At 36.7% G+C, this 18,872-nt stretch overlaps 1 protein-coding gene across 4 annotated transcripts in view; it reads left to right on the forward strand.

Moving 5' to 3' along the window:
- EPHA7 (EPH receptor A7) overlaps positions 1 to 18,872 on the forward strand; it is a 161,282-nt gene that overhangs the window by 31,523 nt on the left and 110,887 nt on the right. The window lies entirely within an intron of this gene.

The raw sequence follows: 18,872 nt of genomic DNA on the forward strand, positions 1-18,872 counted from the left end.
CTTTCTCTCTTTCTCTCTTTCTCTCTTTCTCTCTTTCTTTCTTAACCCTGTAAGCTAAGTGTTATTTGCTTCAGAATCTGCCCAGCAGACATAAGCATGGGCTACTGTCTCTTTCCCATATGTTCAATTGTAGAGGTCCTTTTGAAGTGAAATCTTGCCACAGCCTGACACAGCACGCATGTGTAAAATAGCCGCGATGGCCAGGCTGCAGAGGACACGGAGCACATGAGGTCTGGCTCATTCCCTGCTCCCTGTACACAGCACAGGGAGTGCAGGACTTGCATTCCAATGTCTATGTAAATAGAGTCCCCCTATGGGCAAAATGTAGGTTAAGTGCAAGGAAATATCCTTCTACACTGAGCAGCAGAAGGTTCCTAGTCAGTGCACACCTGTTCCTTCATCCTCAAAAGTGCAAGATAAAACAGGAATTGTTGGTGGAGAACATGCATGTCAAGGGGAAGCTAGCTTTAAAAGTGATTTAATCTAAACAAGTCTTACTCTGTTTGCATGGATTTAATCAGAAATAACTCCATGTCAAGTCTGCAGTAATCCTCAGCTTGCAAGTCAGATGTTTAGCTGTGAGCTTCCATGTTTGGTCTCTTCACCACTGTTAAATAGGACCAAATCATTAAATATGCAATACTAGTGTCATTATTTCAGAACTATGTTCCACTGCATTTTCTACTTTGCATACCATTTTTAACTTCCACTTAAGTAACACAGAGCGCTCTCAGAACATAGCCCTGTTAGTTTGCAGCCTTGCTATGCTATGTTATGACACCTAACCTTCCTGGACTTATCAACTCCTCAACTCCTGCTCTGCTGTGTTAACAAAAACACTCTATACTGTTGATATCCTATCAGTCACTGAATTCCTTTGCAATCCTGGGGAGAAATAGAGTAAGTTTTAATTCTGTGCTAAAAATGGAGTGCAGGAATTCAGTAAAGTTAAGCTGAACAATAAAATAGCTCTGAATTTGCCTCATCATGCAAAGTGTGTCTTGTCAACTGTTGTAGCCTTGTTACAAACTCTGTGTCTACTTGCTGCTGTACAATAGCAATACCTGCAGAAATGCATTTCAGTTTTCTTTTCTTGAACATTTTTGAAGGTAAGCTGTCAAACACTTCTGATATTTGACAAATGTTAAGGATACTAAAATAAGATAATAAGTGGTAAGGGACAATCAAAAAAGGAAAATGGAAATGGTCATATATTATAGTCAGTTTCCCAGTCCAAATAATTAGCAATCAACCTTCTGTTGTTAACCTTTCAGTCTGCCCATCATTCGTTAGGAATTCAAAGCTTTTTGGTGAGATGAGTTTTTCAGATGTGGGCTACTTGTTTGGGGCTGTGTGAGTGTCCAAAGTAATATGCTTGCTGTGGAAGAAAGAGCTAATGCATTCTAGGGAGTAATCTTTCAGGACAGAGAGAATATCTTTTTATTTTTGTCACAAAGTTATCACCTACAGAGCACTTCAGTCCTGAAGGGGATCATCTGGATGGAGAAAAAGATGGTCGTTCTTTTATTAATAAAGCACAATGTATTATGTCTGTGCCTGTCCTTGCTGCTGCACAATCATCCCGTTTAAAGCCATTAAAACCTCATTGATATATTTATTCTCACCACAATACACTAATAGCATTCAAAGCCATTAGTATGTAGCTATTGTGCATTTGCAAAAAGTTGCAGTGCTAGGTCAGCACACATGCTATTTTTCTGTGATAAATGAGCAATATTAACCTATCAGGGCAAAAACATTAAAAATATTTATAGTGTCAGCTTTCTGTCTTACATTTCATTTCACTAATTTTTTTTTCTTCTTGGTAAAATTCTGAGCTAGGTGCTAATTAGTGTATATTATGGATATTCTACATTATTATTTTCAATTTGAAAAAAATGATTAATCATAGTTCTGACGAACTTAAAAATGAAGTGATGTACTAAAAAATAAACTCTCTAACAGGATCAAAAGCTTCATTGCTGCCTCAGTATGCACATACCATTAATTTATACTGCTGTAAATCTCACATCACAGTGCCAGAAATTCAGAACAAAAGAAAAAACAGTTTATAATTTAAGAACAAAAAAAAAAATTAAAAAATTGTTCTGCTTATTTGTAAAGTAGGCCTTTTAATTAGATAACAGCTTCCTGAAATGATAAGCTTTATGTGGAAAATATCACTTGCTAGAACATATTCCAATGTATACATGGTTTTCTACCCCTCCACTCGTTTTACATAGGTTCGTCCATGTTTCCATGAAAACAAATGCCAAACCTCATGCTGAATTTATTTATCAAATACTGCATAAAAAAGAATGGACACAATGTTCTTTCAGCTATTTCCACTGGGTTTTGGCTGGCTGAAGTTAAAAAGTAAAATTTGACCTTGATCAAGTGAAGGGCATGAATCTTAGTTTAACTGGACCAGGAGTAGGCTAGAAGTATCCTGCTTATTATGTGATATTCATTTCCATGACAGCTAAATGTGATGTTACAAAGCAGAATGACTTCAGGAAAGATACCATGATGAGGAATGTTTCTAAGCAACGTGGATAATAATTTATTTTACACATGTCCTGTAATGGAAGAAAGTGAAATGCTGAAAAATCAAGGATGCTCTAAAGTTTCTCACAACTTGCTATTAAAAGGAGCCAGTATTTTTATTGGATAATGACCAAACTAGAATAAACATTATCGATTTCTTCACTTTTAGCATGAATTTACTTGTACCACTTCACTATACTAAACTGTAATATGAACAATGTATAAGACACTGACTGATGCAGAATCAGGCTTTCTTTTTCTATTTTGATCCCACAAGTATTGTCCACTGTCACAGAAGAAGTGAACTTAATCAGTCGTGACTTGACTTTGCATCTGCACAGGAGGTTATCTCTTGTAAAAGGGTAGACTTGTGAATGAAGCCTTTGTCTTCGGCTTCCTTGTAATCCTGCAGTACAGTTGAGCCTGCTAGCTCAGTTGGAATAATGTGCTGATTTTCTGAAGATGAAAAAGAATTTTAACCCCTTTCCTCTTTTTAAGTTCTCCATTCTTTATGTCCTTAGATTTCACGCTACCTGTCTTGATTTTAGCGGCTCTGATTTCAGTCTACCACTTCCCCTGGCTAAATGTAAAAAAATTATGTGCTCATCTCCTTGAAGGAGAATATTCAAGAAATGCAGTCCCAGTGAGAGTGCTGTTCTGTAGCAGCAGGGATTCTTTTTTCCTGTCATTTTCTTAATTCAGTCTCTGTTTCAAATCTTTATCAGCACCTGTCCTTTTAAGGAAAAAGATTAAAATGTCTGAGGGTAAATGGAGGATTGATTTGGTGTGAACATACAGCTTCTGTGCTTTTACAATACATGCAATTATGAACAAGGATACCACATGCTTTGACATTCTTATTACCTCCAACTGCTTTGCTTCCTTGCCTTTGTGCATGCTGATTTTAGTTCTCCTTGACTCATATTATGCATAAATTAAATGCATATTTTGAATAGAAATTATATTGTTTTTAGAAAAGGGAGAACGTGTGGCTGTTTTATAAAATGTTGGATCCTTCAGTCATTGCTGGAAAAGGGCTTTTTGCTAGGAAACCGTGGAGGTATACAAGGAGTAGATACTTGGTTTAATAAAATGATAACAGTATTCTGAAATATTACAGAATATGTTGCTATAGGTAGGATGTATTGATGACTGTCTGACTAGGTTGGAGATAAAAGCAGTAGACATGAATTTGGTCTGTTTGCTCTCATTTAATTTCATCATAGTGAGTCACATAGGCATCAAGATTTATATGCGTCTGATAAGTAGTTGGGATAGAGAGTGCTAATGACAGTTGTAATGCTTTCTGGAATTCTATTTCTTCTGACTTTGGTTGACATTGTGACTCTAAATACTGCAGACTCTGTAAATTAGAAAGTGCAAGGGAAAGGAGGGGAGAACTTGTCTCAGAATTCACACCATATTCATCAATATTTAGTCATCCACTGGTTGATTTTTTTTCTGTGTGACTGGACAGGCAGAATGCTTGCTCCTCAGAGAATAGTCCCTAGATAGGAGTGTGCATTTATCAGGAGAAATTCAGGGAAAGAAGGTCATAAAACATGCTGTTTTTTTTTTCTAATATGTATAAGGAACTTCTAACATTTATCTTTCAATTCAAAGAAAACCTTTTCATCAGCGATCAGTGCAGAATGAAGAAAATTGGCTGAGTCTTACTGATTCACATGGGACAACTGTCTTCAGCACAATCTGTTTATGTTGATGGCCCTTGCACCGACACAGCAGATGCTGGGAAAGCTGCTGTCTCTGCTGCCACTGTTGTCGACACTATTGCAAGGTCTTAAAGGAAAGTTGCAATGAATCTTACTCTGGTTGGAAAAAAAAAGACCCATAGAAAATCAAAGTAGACATTTACAACCTGGTCCTTTGTGGTCTCTCATGCTATCATTTATACTTTTGGAAGGTCTTAACTGGAGGTATTGTAGGTTGAAGATTTTCAGCTTTGAAAATAACTGCAGCTGTGATTAATAGGAGAATCCAGAATATTACAAAGTGTGTACACATTTCTCACTCTCTTCATTTATACGTCTCTTCTGTCTGCTGTTTTTGTACTGGTGGTTCTTGGAGGAAGTGTTTCTCCAGCTCATGAACAAAGGAAGAATTGACAGTATTGTGGGCCAGAAAAACACGGAGAAGAAAACTGGCAATTCTCACAAGTTTTAATATGTAGCAAGAGCACATATAGGTCAGAAAATCAATAAAAGCCCCTTGCCTGTTTACCCTCCAACTTTCACAACCCTCTACTGAAATCCACTGAAAACAGATGCAAGTGTTTATCTTTAATGTCCCTGTCTGTTATGTATATCCCATGGCTGATAACAAAGCTTTTTTGCACTTTATCATTTCATGCTTACTTTGGTGGAGTTATATAGAAGAGAGTCAGCTTTTCCATTTCATTCTATCAGCTGATTAGATAGTATTCTCTAACTTAGTGACATTTACCTTTGAGTAGCTTAAATTCTTCTGAAGCCTTACAGTTTTTACCAAAGGCTGTGTTGCTATTAGTACTTTAATATCTATGGGATTCAACCAGACACAAGGGGAAGAATCAACTGTTTCTGAGGTGCTACTGTTTATACACTGAATATACTGAATAGGAATGTATTCTCATTTGCTCCTGTTGTTCATTATTTAACTAGAGAAGATTGAGAAAACATGAAGAGTGAGTTGAATATGGTCATAAATCTATAAGGGATGTTCCAAAAGTATTGCCTTCTATTATGTTGAACTACCACAGAACACCTTAGTTAGAGAGAATGGACAGAAAGGAGCATGGTGGTGTAGGTACTTTTGAATTTGAGTTCTTCTAATCTCCAGTCTACTTCTATATTCTTTCTACATATAGTTCAACTCCTATCAGTTGATTCTTCTTTTATATGTATTGAGCCTGATCCAAAATTGAAAGAGATCAAAGAAAATGCTGTATTTTTTTCCTATAGAACAAGACAGATTCTGATGTGAATAGCATAAGGAAATATATATGGGGGCTGCTCTGAAAATGATGCCTCCTACTTTATGATGTTGGCCCACAACAACAGAGGTGGATGTTTGTGGTATGGCAGTAGAGGTTGAGCCTTCCCACTAATATTCCGTTACATTTTGTTGCTGTAACAGAGGGACAGTCTGAAAAAATGGCATCTGACATGGAAGTGTGGATAAAGCAAAGGTGTGTCATTGAATTCCTCCATGTGGAAAAAATGGTGCCTGTTGATGTTCATCAGTGCTTGCTAAATGTTTATGGAAGCAAACACTGGATGTGAGCACAGTGAGGTGGTGGGTGGTGCATTTCAACAATGGTGACAGCAACATGAAAAACAAGCCACATCCTGGATGGCTATGCACAGCTGTCACACCATGAAATGAAGAGCATCTTGATAATTTACCTGTGCAAATTGGCAGATTACAACCAGAGCACTGTGTACAGAGCTAAATATCAGTTTTAATGCATTGGAAATGATGGTGACAATGCTGGAATTTTGTAAAATTTGTGCTGGATGGGTCCCACAATGCTTGCACAGAAACAGAAAGAACACCATTATGCAAGTTTATCAGGACCTGTTGAGCAGGTTGAAGGTGACAGTTTCCTGAGTTGTGTCATTGCTGGTGATGAGTCACGATGGTCCAGAGTCAAAACAGCAATCCATGGAGTGGTGGCGGGTGAATTCCCCATCGAATAAAAAGTTCAAGACACAACCCTCACCGGGTAAAGTGATGTGCACTGTCTGTTAGGATAGGCAAGGAGTGATCCTTCTGATGCAGGGATTTGACTCCAAATACAAATTAGTACCCTTGTTACAGAGCAGTACTACTGCAAAATAATTTTATTCTACTAAGCAGACTGCTTAGTCTGCAAAACTGGTGAAATGAAGTGAAATCTGCTTCTGGTATGATGGTTATCATCTGAAAGAGAAGAAATATAAAAGCAGACAGTTTATAGACAATTGAATAAATTGATTGCAAAGAAAAGTCAGTATTTGGGGTTTTGCTTACATTTGCACTTGTGCAAGCAGCTGGAAGAAACTGAATGAAAGTGCAACTAAACTTCTCTTTTTAGGTACGTTTCATGATGTGATGGAGGGATGTTGTACGTACACTGTCGACTACTCAGTTAGTTCAGAGTTAGGGCCTGTAATGAAGACAGACCCAGAGAAAAGGTATGTTGTGTCCCTTAGTGAAAGAATAATCTTTTACAATTGGCAAATTGGTTCTAGTAGACTGAATGCAAGGAAGTCAGACTGAAGAAGATGAGACAGTAAGATGCTGGAGAGCCTGGAAAAGCCTACCTCTCAGTTCTGTGAAGAACAGTACAGAGATCCTCTGACATAAGAATGAGAAGATAGATGAGAGAGGATGAATTATCATGATGATGAGTTACTGTGGTCATCTTCTTTCAAGGAATAGGTACTTCATAGGGAGAATTTGAGTAAATTCATTGAAACTGTGTGATAATTTTCTACAGATAAATGGAGAATAAAGGACTGTAGATTTAATCTGTTTCTTGTTGAAAAAAAGTTAAGGAGATTATGCAGATATGTGAATTGTGAAATGTTATGTTATTCTTTTCTGCAGAAAAATTGCTTTTTATCATCCCACTGAAGTATTTAAGCATGAGTACTTCCATAATAAAGTAAAGGTAAAAATCTCACAGAATTAAGGGAATTCTCCAGAAATTTAGGAACAGAAAGGAATAGAAGTTTGCAGTTGCCTTGTTTGACCTTCATGAGAACAGCAGTCCAATCAATCTTCTGAGTTGAACAGAACTGGTATAAAACTTGAGCAAGAAGCATAAATTTTTCTGCATATGCAAAGAGCTGCACGTAGATGGACTATATAACTGTCAAATATTTAGCTGAACAGTATAGACTGAGATAATACTAAAAGTCAATCCCTTCCTCAAGTTTTGTGTTGCCGGATTTCATTCACTAATAAAACCACATAAACCCTACCTAATCTTCTTGTATTGTGAATCGGAAGTTTTTCTTTATACTGCGTGCTCTTCTTCATTTTCTCATATGAGATGTTTCATGTTTTTATACTGATGGGAGCTACTCATCTACCAGCATAACTTGGCATTTGTTGTCTTCATTCTCAATTTTTTTTTCTCTGTTGCTTTGTCTTTTCTTTCTTTTTATTATTATTATTTTAAATAGAATTAATGATCTCTGAGTTTCTATCCAAAATCTTTAAGTCTGCCAACCAGTTAGAGAATATTTCAAAGAGAAAAGGAATACTTTATTTTCATATGTCAGTGAACCTAAATAAAAATGCTATGTGCTTAAGCATTGTCAGAAACAATTTATGTTATGTTTTAGGACAATTAATAAAAGATTGATTAGATTATGGGCTTTGCTGCCAAAGAATATAGCAACATCATCATAGAAAAGGTCAAGAATCTGTATTTCTAAGTCATACAGCAGCAGCCCGTAATTCTGCAAACCAGCTATGGCAGGCAGAAAGAGTTATATCAGCCTCACTGCAAATTAAAAGCAGAGGCTGTAAGTGAATCCAGTATTTAAAGGAAAAAAAAAGAAGCAATCACTACAATAACCCTAGCATAATCTATTTTCACATTAAACTCAATTTCTTTTTTTTTCTACCTGCAGTTTTCAGAGTTTGATGATACAGATTTTTTTTTTTTTTTTTGATTGATAATCCACAATATGTGCTTGGTTCAGGACTGAAGAAGGACACATGAAAATCCAGCACTAAGTATGGGTTTTTTAAAACCTTGGGTGCTACTTGGGAAGGTGTACATGCAGAGAACGGGGAGGAGAGAATATTAAATTCATCCACATGTTCTTCTTGGGAACGTTATTGATTGAAAACAATTATGCATGCAGTGATGATATACACTTGGGCTCAGTCTTGCAAATATGCGTCAGTTTGTATACCGACATCCAATGTATAGGTATACATAGTCAAAACTTCTCCCTGCATTTGAGGAAGATTCCACTGAGCTTCCTTTTATGCCTTAAACCCTCTTGCTCTGGAGAACATTCTGTTTTATTTTGGAAAGTTATCAGTTACTATCAAGCATTTTAAAAAGGAGTATGTAAATTGTAGAGTCTGGATCACCTATGGACTTCTTATGAAAAGGAATTGAAAGGGCACAAAAACTGTACAAAAGTGTCTTCTGAATTCAACAGAAGATTTAATGGCTGGACAGAGGAGTTGGCACCCGTTGCAGTGCAAGAAGTGGAATGCTAATTAGGGATTCCCAAATCCCCCAGAAGTATCCATAATTAAAGCTTGTTGTGGCTTCATGCATCTAGTGGCAAAAAGCCCAATATATGGCTTTTACATCTGCTATTTCATCAGTGTCATACGTTAATTTATTCCAAAGTTTGTAGAAAGATGAGATATGGAAAGGAAAATAGTTCTTTTATTATATATTTTAAGAATCTGTCTATACTTGATAAAGTCATTAATAACTCAGTGTTCTAGGGTTGCTAATAACTGAGAATGTTTACTAATTCTTGGCTTCACCAAAGCTGTTTGCTACCCCTGCCATTCATTTTTGACCATAATAGAACAGTGGAGAGCACTGCATCATTTAATGCTCTTAAGACATGCATATGTATACACACATGCACACAAATGTAGATACACTTATGTAAGATACTTCAAATGTACATTGTATCTGTACTACTGCTTTAATGCAATAAATTACCAGCTTTTACATTGATACCAAACTAGTTTTCATCATCTTTCATATAAAAGTCATAGTAGCCTAATGTAATCAAAAACAACCTAACTTCACTGTTTTATTTTGAATACAAATACCTAGTTACTGTAGACCAGTTCTCTACTCTAAGGCTCAAATATGCCAGCTGCAGCTTGGTATCTCATTCCCCGTAGGCATACATTACTCATTTCAGTTCAGTCACAGAGACTTTGTGCGACAAGCTATAAAAAGCTCTACAACACTATGTGTATGGATCTATTTGGTACTTGAAAGAGGCAGATCTGATATATGGTTGTGGATAATCTACTGTTCCTATTTCTCAACACTACCCGCCTATCATAGGATGCTAGATAAACTACTTGCATATGAAAACAGGAGCTATTTTATAAGGCTGTGCAGTAGGATGCCATTTGAGGATTAATGATAATTCGTATGACTGGATGGTTTCTATGCTGATGTGCTAGGACAAGTAACTGAGAGCAGGATTTATTTTGAAGATTTCACCTGGAGAGCCATTCCACTGTCCGCTTGCAGGAGGCTGGTGTTGATTTCCTAAAAACCGTCTGATCTTGTTTCAGGTGGTATATAGCATTCAAGACTTCTGTGTGGGCTAGCAGATGTGATACAGGAGTCACAGAAAACTTAAACTCTTTTGGACAGTTAGCTGGGTAGAATAGCCCTTCTCAAGCTGGAGTATGATCAGACAGCTCAAAATTGAGTTCTAGGTCTCCACAGACTCCAATGAGAACTCACATATTCATTACATGTGGGAAACACAGACGCATTAAGATTTGTGTTTTGTCATTTTGGAAGAAATCCGATTCTGAATACTTAGTCTGTGGCCTGTTGTCGGCTAGGCTGTGGGGATCAAGTGATTAATTTGGACTAATTCTGCTCTAAAAATATTCTCACTCTTTATCACATCGCTGCACTTTCCCTCCCAACAGCCTCCTAAAATGCACAAGGCAGTCAGGATGCCCGGGTCTCAATCTGACTTTGAATTTAAATCCAGTGTCAGATTTGGCCAACCATTTTCCTTTGCATAGCTTTCCTGTTGCAGTCTAAGAGGAGACCAGTGTGAGATCAGAAGGTCTGTTGGACTAATGTGCTTGCTGGTGATAAGGAACTGTGCTATGAAGTGGAAATGATAGTGCGTAATGGAAATTCAACTGGCTGAGCCTACAAAAAGTTGGGAAGAGAAAGGGAGAAGCTGAGCCCTGAGTGAGGACTGCATGCCTGTTTTGTTTCCCATTGCTCAGCCCCATTACTCTGTATTTATTCAATCTTAGTTTTTCTTATGAAATTAACTTTAATTAAAGTTTAATCATTTTTAAGCTTTTCTCATTCAGAAAAAAAAAATCCTTAAAAAATCCATTAATATTTAACTCCGAAAATTGCAAGAATGGAGAAGGGCAGTTGTACTAGAGGACTAGTCTACTTTTGGGTAATGTAGCAGAACTGAAGACAGAAATGTATTAGAGCCTAGGGATATATCAAGGATTGCTTTCTATCAGAGACAATACCTGCTGTCCCCTGGGCCACTGCCATGACTTTCATGCCTTCTTGAGATATGTTTTATTTCTTCTTGGCAGTCCATCATTTTCAGAATGAATGAATGATTTCTGAATAAAGCTGCTTAATTGAAAGCCTTAAATTCCATCCTAAGTGGAAAACTGGGTTCTGCCATGGGCTGTGAGGGCAATTCCCTCAAATGAGAATGTTTCTTCTGGGACCTGCATGCATATAAAGTGAGGACAAACTGAGCACCATTGCCTGATGCTGAACTTTATAAAAATTTGCTTCTTCTTGCCACCTCCTTGGTAAACCAGCGTTTCATTTATTTATTTTAGTGATTTTTTGGTTTCCTTGTGACTACAACAACTTGCTTCCATCATTTCTCTTTCTGTATCTTTCTCTTTTTCAAAGAATTGTGCAGTTTCTTGAGCTCTGAGGGTAAATGCATGTCCATGCATTCTTTTTCCTGATGGAATGGTTTGAAGAAAAAAAATAATTTGAGACGCAAATTGTTCTCAGTTAGGAGACCCTCTAGATATGTTAGAAGTTTTATGAATGGATTTGTCAACCAAAATCAACAATTAAAGATTCTTCAAATAAATAATTTTTCTTTTCATTATGGTGTTTCTACCAAGAGGCATGGAGCAATAGGAGTAAATTTGTAAAGCAAAAAAATCATAAGGACTTGATGTCGGCTCTAAATATATTTCTGCAGGGTTTATCTGGATTCCTATGTGGTTGGAGTGCAAGTTTCACTCTTGAAGTCCATCTTCATATTATTTTCCTCCAAAAGGAAGCGAGTTCGCATGTTCTGAGATGACTCCAGTGTGAACCAGTATATAAGCGGACAGAACCAGGAAATCACTTCAAAAATTCACTCTGGATTCAAACAAAAGTGCTAATGTGGGTGCATCCACGTTGTACTAGCATTCTTTCTATTTCTATTCAGTCTTGAATAGTTGAAATCCAAGACATAAATTAAAAAAAAAAAAAAAACACAAATAAGAATTTTAGGTTTCCAAATCCTGTGAAGTTTTGTGCATGCCTTGCTGTATTTGCATTGTCATAAATATACCTGACATCTTGCCACATGCAGCAGCAATTGTTCACGTGTCTTTACTGCAGTCTCTGCTGGGATGTACCTGAGCTTGCAATGCTGTCAGTGATACCTCTGCAAAGTCCCTGTAATGACTGGTGCCACATAATTGTCATTAATACCCAGATTCGGTGTCAGTGTGTCTTTATCTATGCAAGCTGCAGCTATATAAGAAATTGTGTGGAAACATGCACTAAGAACATTTCTTTTAATAAGAAATAAAACATATTTTAACATTCAGTTATTCATCTGGATGAACTATGGTAGTTTGAGAGAGTACTTTGGCAATTTCATGAAAAATGTTTATCAGGGAAAACTAAGCAAAAAGGTTGAAGATGGCTGATTGATCAAGATTGCTTGTGCCTGCTGTTGGATGGGGGTCTCCTCTGCCTCTGCCTACATTCTTTCTGCAAGCATCTGATGTAGGTCATGACCAGTGGCCTAGGTAGGCAAGTGGACCTTTAATCATATTCATTTACCTCGTATTGTACGATTCAAGTCATCCAGTGTTCAAGACATGCAGTACGTCAGTGGGTGTGGATCAAGTCTTCATGGTTACATTTCTCTCAGATGAAAAATACTCCTAAGTTCCCGGAAATCACTGAATCATAGAAAGGTTTAGGTTGGAAGGAACCTTAAAGATCTTCTACTTCTAACCCCTCTGCTGTGGGCAGGACTGCCAACTGGAAGGTCAGACTGCTCAGATCCATCTTGGCCTTGAATGCTTCCAGGAATGGGGCATCCACAACTTCTCTGGGAAATATGCAGAGACGTGTGGTCCACACAATTCCAGTGAACCTGCGCATTGTGCATGCACAAAACTACTCTCCTAGGGGGTTAAGGGATTAAATGTAACTGTACGCTGAAATGGAAAGCATAATAGTCTTAGTTAAAGAACTTGATTAGGTGTCAGAAGCAGAAATTCACAGCATTTGCACTGAAAAAATCTTTTGTATGGTTAGATGAATATCCTCTTGTCTTCAATAACAAAAAGAAAGTTCATATTTTAATACTACTCCATGCTCGCTCCATAGTGCTTCTTTGGGTATCTAGCTCCTTTGTTTTGCAGTCGAGTTTAATCACTTGCAGAAAATGCTTGTATCACACACTCTTCAACCATGCATATTATCCCTTAATTATATACAGCTAAGCCCCTCTTGACTATAAGACATGTTGTTTGTTCAAATGCACTTACAAATCCATTTTCTTATCAGTTCTTTGCTGAACATTTACACAACGGGGTACTGTTTAAATATGAAAATAAACCTTTTTTAAAAAAATTTGACCCACCCACCTGGCCTCCATCTGTGATTGTTCTGTCTCCACAATCTGTTGTCTGCTTTTCCTCAGCGTGTTATCTTTATCTTTTTGGATGGCTGCTATCTTTGAGCTGCATTATTGCCCCTCCCTATTTTCTCTGTGCTTAGTAGAAAGTGACATTTCCAAACCATAAAGATCTACCAGGCTGATTTGATAGACTCTCTGCTGTATGACACAGTTCTGCTCTGCATGTGCAATTAGTAAAGACAACTTCATCTCACAGTATCACAACTCATGCTGTACTATTTCGAATTAAAACATTGTGTGAATCTGGGAAATTTTCTCATAAAAACCTTCTTTTTCTTACTATGGACATACTGAAACAAATCAAGATTCTCCAAATTTTATTCCATTTCATTTCTTTATCAGTGAATTACTATTGTAATGCTTTCTCTTTTTTTATTCTCCATTAAAGAGGATCTGTGTATTTGCAATCTATTACTAAACTGATACTCTAATCTTTAGATAGAGACGTTAAATCCATTTTTATTTTTAAAGATTATAGCTAAATACTTACACAAACTTGCAGTCTGTGCACTGATAAAAAATGTGCTGACTTCAGCGAACCTGGAAGGGAATCTCTTCTTAAAGAAATGTAGTGTAATTTTTGTTCCTCCTTAGAATTTTTTTTTAATTTCTTCCTCTACAAGGCCAACCTAACTGGGTAGAACAGTTACTTTTTTGCGTAAGTGTTCCTCCATAAGAACCACTGAGGCCTGATAGATGCAAATATTTTTTCTAAGTAGGACAATTGACTTTAAATGTTGGGATATCTGAAACCAGTGTATGCCACTAAAGTTATTTTTAGATCCTGTAGGACAGCTGTGCAGAATTTGAATTGTTTTGCTCCTGTGGGTTCTTGAAAGCTGGTCTCTTGTTTGTATGGATTTATCTGCTTTATAATGATGGCCTTGAGGAAAGTGTTACAGAAACCTGTGAAAAATTTCTGCTGGATTCAGTCCTGGAACAGTAATGGTAGGTCACTGTCCAAAGGAAACAAAAGTGCGTTATTAAGTTATTTTGATTTCATTTCAATTGGAAAGCTTATAGAGATGTCTGCTTCTGTTCTGTTTTATGAATAGGCTGTCCAGAATTATTTCTTGCCAGTCAATTATTAAACACCATTACAATCAAATTAAATTAAACATCTCCATCAAGTTGATTGGTCAAAGCTTCAGAAAATTCATAGCAACAAATCTATTTGCCTTACTTCATTTACTGAGACCTTTATCCTAAGCCATATGCTCTAGATCCCAAAAAAGCTCAGTTATTTTATATGGGACAAAAAGATTTCATAAAATGATTTCACGTTATTCTTAGGCCTTTATAGGAAACTCTCCCATTACATTTCTATCTGGATAGTTGTTGTAAGACAGGATTTTGTGGCATCAGGATGGAGTCCTTTGTGTGAGGAGGGAATTGATATAAAATAGACTGAATGAGCAAACCTAGGACTGTTCTCTTCCCATCAGTACAGAAACTAATCAGCTTGTATTTTTATTAACTTTACATTTTATTAATACTTCAATTAAGCAGTTCTGCTAGAAGAATGAGAAACAATTCTCAGCCCCCTGCTCTGAAGGATGATAGGCAAGTTGGAAGCTTTGATCTCTTCCTACCACATCTCTTTGGCTACTAGACCTTACTGACACGTCTCTATGATGGACCCAACATATACCTGTTTTCACTCTACCTTTGATAATTTAGAAGCAACTCCACCAGAAATGTTTTCACAATCTTCTCTTCATCAGTTAATGTTTCTTCTTGTGGAAGTTTCAAAATGTTTTCCCCCCAAAAGAAGAAAATGGGCAGCCAGGAAGCAAAAGCGTCTTGACAGGTATTTGGAAACTGCTCTTGTGGGGTTTGGTGAAAAACACTGTGACTTCTTGATCAGAGGAGCTTGTCAGTCAAACTATCAGGACTAGGACTGTTCATTTAGCAGGGGGCCTTAATAAGCAGTAGAGATGGGGACAAGTCTTCTGCTTGTTAGAAAGGGTAATTGTCTTGTAGCTGCAGCAGGGCTGCTTAGTGTTGTAGCTGTTTAGAGTGGGTCAGTCATTTTTTTTTTTGAGTGGAGGCAGTGATGCTAAAACATTCTAAAACAACTGAATTGTTTAAAAAATCAGAAAAAGAGGGAAAAAAGAGGAGGTCCTACCTAGTAACTACTATGTTCAGTTTCATTTAGAGATAGATTTCTACCTCTAATATGTTTAAGATGTTTTTTCATGAAATCCAGAGGTTCTTGCTTTGTTGGTCAGATAAGATGACCATGGGAATCCTGTTGACTTTAAATTAAAAAATATTTTTTCCAAGAGATTTATAAGTTATTGGGTTTTACTGTATTTTTATTTAAAAAACAAGCAAAACCAAACCAAAACCCCAGAATGCCTTTATTTCTATTACTACTTGGAACTTTTTGTAACTTTGTTCTCTGAAGAAAATAACAGGGAACCTTTCCCAAGACATGTTCGCAATGAAAAAGACCAAACGTGCATTGCACACCTCAAAGGATCAATTTCTTTATGAATTGACAAGACGTGGCTGTACAGAACCTCTCTGACGTCAGAGGAGTTGGGGGACAGAATTGCACTGCAAGAAGAGAACTGTGTATAAAGCAAGCTAGATTGCAGACTGTGAGGAATCCTTTTGTGCTTTATTGTTTGAGCTACACCCAAAGAATAGGAAGCAAAAAAGAAAAAGAAAAAGCTTATGAAATAATCTATTCTATTGATGTCCTTATTTTTTTTTCCTTTCTTACAACTGTTAGAATTGAATTTTGTGCAAGTTAAAAAATACATAGTAACAGGTTTGGGACATTTTTAGTATAAAGTTTTCATGCATCTTTTCAGAAATAAAGCACTGACTGCAGTGAAATTTGCAGAGCTCATTTCTTTCTGTTGAAGCAATGTCTGTTTCCTGATGATGCATGTAAACGATATGCTATTCATCTGAGTTAGATAATCCTCTAACTTTCCTATCAGAACACTATTACTGTTGTAATATAAGTTACTGTGATAGTTACTGTTCTTAGATCTGCTGGATTCTTGGTTACCAAAATTTAAACCATTAATAATGGTTAATAAAAACATTAATAGAGAAGATCATAACTAAATATTACCAAGTCAAAGTTTTTAAAAAACAACCAAATAGCAAAAACAAAAAACAACACTCCCCCCCAAATAAACAAACAAGCAAAATCAAATATGCAGAAGTCAATCAATTGCATTTTTCCATTAGTTCTCCAGCTGATTGAGAACCTACAGAGGAAGACAGATAAAATTTCTATCACTGACAAAATCCACGCTTTAGGCATTGTTTCATATTTGCGATGAATTTACATAATGTCCTGTGAAGTGTGGAGTCTTTACTCCTAATCTGGCTCATGGGTTGTGCTGTCACTTAGCTCTGTGCAGAAGCTACTCAAGCACCTTGAAAACTTAATCTTGGGGATGGGCGCAGCAGAAAACAAAGGCGAAAAAAGAGGGAAAGAGAAAAGCTGCTGTATCTTTCTTCCTTTCATTTCTGTAACTCACCTTTCACTTTTGTACTCTGTGTTCCACAATGGAGTTCCAGTCTGTCTGTATTTTTGAGTGTATCTCTCACATGTTAATTTTCCCAAAATGTGGAGTGGCTTTTTATTTTTGGTTCCCAGGAAAGTTAATGAGAGGCACATGCCCAAATCCTTGCAAACTGAAAATTTAGAGAAGCATTATGTCATAGCCTCAATGTATGACATTTGGTTTGCTCAATTAATTGTGATCAAGACTTCACTAGAGTTTCTTTAATTGCCATATAAATGTTGTCTTTTATATACTTATTCAGAATCTTTACTTTCTAAGTAATTTTGCTGTTATGATACAGTGACGTTGGTTTTTCTTTGATTTGTGGCTACGTTCTTTATCCTGATTGCTACAACCTTCTGTATAAATTAGCCAGCAAAACGCCATAGTACAGTTCCTTGTGCCTATAACATTTCTTTGCAACTATGTATGTTGAATAGGCACACATGATGACGTACTCAGTAATTTTCTGAAGCAAATTTGTAGGGAAGTAGAAGTTTCATTTCATTTGATGGAAAAAATGTGAGTAAGTTACTATTACTTAGCAAGCATTCTATTTTTGGATCTTCATTTGTGTGAACAGTGGTATGTGAACATCTCTCAAAAGGCATTAGCAGGACTTTGGACAATAAGGGCATATTAGGCTTGGGAAGTGAATACGAGGTCTGAGAGATTCCTGACAGGCAACAGCAAACGTTCAGTGGATGATGGTATGCAGCTATGGGACAGTCCTATTTAGATATGTCATTCACAGTATAGCTAAGACACCATTAAGAGTCTTGAGTTTACTGTGACTAAGCCATACAACATAATTCCTTGGCTGAAACATGAATAATCTTCAGATGCTATTGCAGTTTAAAAATCAAGCTAAAATAAACATCTTTTTCAGCTAGACATTTATCATTATGTAGTAGTTAGACAAATAAAATACTACAGTCTGAGATCCTTATAAAAGAATATATATTAGGTGCCAAAGAAGGCATAACAGATGCCATCTCTCACTATAAAAATAATTTACAGTTTCAAACATAGTAATGACTTGAATGTACACAAATTATTGAAAAAGAGGATCAGAGGTTATAAAGTCTCCTTTAGTAACTGGATTTCTTATGTCTACTATTTCACACTGAAGTCCACATTTGGGAATTATTTTATAACAGTCCGGTTTCAGTTTATCTAAACTTTTCAGATACGTTGGCTAAGAAGTGCTTGTGGCGGATGTTGTGATCTGCTAGCCAAGTGTGTCATAAGAGAACAACAACCACCAAACACCAAATTTTTTTCTAAGTTGTATTTTTGATGCTGTAGAAGATTAAGCATTTTGCATTTCTGGTGTCTCCCATGCCAAATTGTCATATGCTTGTAGCAGGTTCATACAGAAGGGGGTTGACAAATCTTGCTATAATCACTACCCCATGTTGTTTTCATCCTCCTTGTCTGCTGCTCATTTTCGTTGTGAAAAACCCTAATATATCAGTGACAGGAGGTCTGGATTTGTGGCTGACTGTTATAATTACTCCCACTGAGGCGCTGTCAATAGGATTAAAATAAAGATTCTGGACCTGTCCATTGTAGATGAGGTCAGCAACACTATCAGTGGGAGTACTGTTTCTGCAAGCTGTGCTTTCAGCCCCAAGTTATGGAATCATAGACATTAATATGAAGCAAATATTTGAAAGCTCCAGTGGAGAAAGACCAGCCCTTTTTTCTGCATTAGTTAAAATATCCATTTGTAATAAATAATCTAACAGCATCCATCTATGTCCTGACCATACATGTATGTATATTAATTTTCAAATGTATCATAGCCCCAGAGAGTTTCAATTACAGAACAATCCATTTTGCATTTTATAATTAATAAAGTCTTTGCAGCTGCATAACTTCATCCAGGAAACATCTGCACAAACTCCTTATGTATACATAATTTCTGTGAAAACGGGGTTAGCTGAATTGTCTTTAATGTTCACAGGCGTGGGGAGGGTAGAAATGTAGGCAGTTGACAAAGATAACACCAAACAAATCACAAGAATGAAGGCTTATGTCTGGACAAATGTAAAACAAATTCTAGCCATTGCCTATAGGAAAAAAATGCCATGCATAGGATCACTTTTATAGGTAGTCAACTTAC

Source organism: Numida meleagris, chromosome 3, assembly GCF_002078875.1.
Source record: "Numida meleagris isolate 19003 breed g44 Domestic line chromosome 3, NumMel1.0, whole genome shotgun sequence".
NCBI classification, from domain to species: domain Eukaryota; kingdom Metazoa; phylum Chordata; class Aves; order Galliformes; family Numididae; genus Numida; species Numida meleagris.